This window comes from Octodon degus, unplaced genomic scaffold (assembly GCF_000260255.1).
Source record: "Octodon degus isolate 3935 unplaced genomic scaffold, OctDeg1.0 scaffold00002, whole genome shotgun sequence".
Taxonomy (NCBI): Eukaryota; Metazoa; Chordata; class Mammalia; order Rodentia; family Octodontidae; genus Octodon; species Octodon degus.
In genome coordinates, this window is record NW_004524578.1 from 28,409,660 (window position 1) to 28,413,241 (window position 3,582).

Genomic DNA, 3,582 nt, shown 5'->3' on the forward strand with positions numbered 1-3,582 from the left:
TCTCTCTCTCTCTCTCTCTCCCTCCCTCCTCACTTTTCTCCTCTCTCTCTTTTCCTTTCAGTACTGGGAATCGAACCCAGTACTTTTATATTAGGTTATATTCCTAGTCTTTTTGTAATTTTTTTTCAAAAGATATTTATTTATTTTAAATTTTTCGACACAGGGTCTTCTGCTCTGTAGCCCAGGCTGGACTCAGCTCAGGGTGATCCTCCCAGCTCAGCCCCCTGCATGCTGGAATTGCCGCTGTGCGCCGCTGCGCATGGCTCTCGGTCTTCCTTAGATGGATCATCATCATCCAAGGATTCATGCTTCAGGGTTAACCCCAGGGACATGAGTGGATCTTAGTGCTTGCAGGCTTTGGCTTTAGTTCAAGAGGAGCTTTTTTTTTGGAAAGGGTTTTTCAGCAGGGCTTGGTGGTACATGCCTGTAATCCCAGCACTTGGGAGGCTGAGGCAGGAGGATCATTGTGAGTTGCAGACCAGTGTGGGTTACAAAGTGAGCCAGCCTGAGCTGCATAGTGAGACGCTGTTTCAAAAAGACGAAAAAAAGAAAGAAAGAAGGAAAGAAAGCGTCTTTCTGTGTAGCTTAGGCTGGTCTCAAACTGGTGACCCTCCTGCCTCAGCCTCCTTAGATGCTAGGATCATAGGCATAGGCCTGATGTCCAAATTTTTTTTTTCTTTTTTTGTGGTACTGGGGATTAAACTCAGGACCTTGTGCTTGCCAGGCAAACACTTATTGTACTGAGTTATCTTCCTGGTCCCCAAATCTTGAGTAAGAAGCAATTAAGAATTGGGCTGGGTGGGTCCAGACTCAGCCATTCGGAAAAATGCTCCTGGCCTTAGGCAGGGGTCGCCCACTCAGTGGCAAGCCGTGCTCACCTCGGATTCGTGTATTCTGCACCCAGTGGGATGCGTTTGGGTGGGGTTTAAGAGGCCTTCCTCCCCCTGTAGTTACTTCAGTCTAGAGGAAGCGTGCACTACGCACACAGGAAACTCTGTGATCTCAGAATTAGTGAAACGGGCAATGAGTTGGGGGTGACTTAGGAAAGTGGGGGGACAGGGGCTGGAGAGATGGCTCAGTGGTCTAAGGCACCTACTTAGAACAAGCTTGGCAAAGCATCAGGGACCATGGTTCAATACCCCAGCACCACATGCCAGCCAGCCCCGCCCCCTGGTGGGCTGAGCTGGCCACACACACACACACCACTCTCTCTCTCTCTCTCTCTCTCTCTCTCTCTCTCAAATAAATAAAAAAAAAATAAAAAAAAAAAGAAAGTGGGGGGACAGGTGGGCCCTGTTTCACCCCTTGCTGTCCACCTAGTATCCCTCAGCACCTGGCCTGTGGAGGGCTCACAAAAGAGCTCACCAAATAGAGAGATGCAAGTGAGCCTTGTAATCCTGCCATGTGGGGGAGGGAACCACTGCTGACGTGAGGGCGCAGGTCCTCTTTTTTCAAATATTCAGTCAAGAACACTGCTTTTAAACTTCATAGAAGTAAAATGTTCATTGCAGAAGAAGAAAATTCTGAAGAGCACCATGTCACTGTGAACTTGTGGATGAAAGCGTCCTCTTGCCTCAGCCGCCAGAGCCCCTGGGGCTGATCGCACGGGCGCTTGCCCTTCTCCTGTAGGTGGTGTTCTTATGGACACTCTTTTATTCTAACTGCGCTTTAAGTTTTGGGGCCTCAAAACATTTATGTAATCCTGTATCTTTTTTCAAGCCATTGAAAATTACCTTACCCGTTTTCAGCGCCACTCACTGATCCTGGGGGCGCACTCTGAAAGTGTGTGCCATGCCAAGCAGATAGGCACTCCCACTTAATGGGCCACCAGGAATCCCTATAGGGTTTTTTGTCTTGTTTTCTTATCTTTTTTTAAAATTTTTTGGTGGAACCAGGGATTGAACTCAGATCCTTGCGTTTGCCAGTCAAGCGCTTATCCTACTGAGCCATCTCCCCGGCCCTGTTTTTTTATCTTTTAAGACAGGTTCTCACTATGCAGTGTTGCCTTTGAGCTCACTTTGTAGCCCAGGCTGGCCTCGAATTCACAGAGATCCTCCTGTATCAGCTTCCCAAGTGCTGGGATTACAGGTGTGTGGTACCACAGTGGGCATAAAGTTCTTGTTTTAGGATGCTTGGGTGCCCTAGAAATAAACAAAATGAAGACAATGAGGTGGGGAGAAGGTGATGATTATGACAAACGATAGTGGAAAGAAGAGGGGGGTACAGCACCTCAAAGCAAGGTCTGAGGGCTAAGGAAGAAGGAGAAGGGGTCTGAGTGCACTGTGATGGCTGGAGCTTCCTCCTATCCATTAGGTTGAGAGAACTGTACTACCTGCTGTCAGAGACAAGGAAGGGAAGAGGAGAGCTCAGTTAAGGAGAGGAGGGGCGTCCTTCTGGCTGAGTGCTTTAGGTGGCAACTCTTGCAGGCATTTCCTTACCACTGAGCAGAAGCATCATGGGGTCAGCTGTGATGGGGGTCAGCGGGATGGAGAGGAAGTGGAGAGAAAGAAGGGGGAAGTGGAGGCTGAGGCTGGTGTAGAGGAGGGAGGGTCCTGGCGGAAGTCCAGAAGCTGAGTGCCATGGGTGGTATGGGGCCTTTGGGACCACTGGGCACTGCCACCGTGAGGCTGACTCAGGCCCCACTGAATCTGCCACGAGCTCCCTCCCAGGACTCTGGCACTCCTCCTGGGAGTAGAGAAAAACCTCTGGTGACCCAATTAACTACAAAGCTGAGAAAAGGGACAGCTCGCTGATTATACTGTCATCATCGTCTTTAGTGTGTTCATCAATAAGTATGAGGTATAAAGTTCTTTTTCTTTTTGTGGGCTGGGGATTGAACCCTGGGTCTCAGGAGCGCCACGCCAGCATGTACCGCGGAGCCATTCACTGGCCCCAAATCCCTTTTCTTGCGTCTTTTCATTTCAGGGCTCTCAGACTTGTCTGTCTGAGTCTCCCAGATCCTGGTAAGCAGCAGGCCTGTTTAGAGAATCCCTGAGAATGCAGAAGGCTTCAGGAACGCATTTCACTCACCTTGAAACTCTGCACAGCAAGACATGATAGCTGATACCTCTAGTCCCAGCTCTTGGGAGGCAGAGGCAGAAGGAGCACTGTGAGTGCAAGGCCAGCCTGGGCCACATGGTGAGCTCAAAGCCGCCCTGAACTCCACAGCCAGACCCTTCTCAGAACAGAAGGAACAGAAATCTATCCAGAAACGCTGCGTGAAACTTGGGCTAAATCTTTCCTGGAAACTGATGGGTTTTTTGTTATCAGTATCTGTTTGTGGTGCATAGTGAGAACACGGTGTGGTTTTGTCTTTGTGTTTTGTTTGTTTATTTACAGGACTCCTTGTTTAATCAAGGAGGGGAGGTTGTTAAATGAATTAGCTACTAAATGAGGAATTGTACATAGTATGTGCATTGCAATATTCAGAGCAATGAAATGGTCAAAGGAAACTACTCCAACTTGATGACTTGCTTTTATTTGCGTAACTCTTACATGAAATGCTGTAATGTAGAATAGAACGTAAAACTATAAAACTCTACTATAGAGTTTACAAAAATTATACTATATCAACAAGGTGTT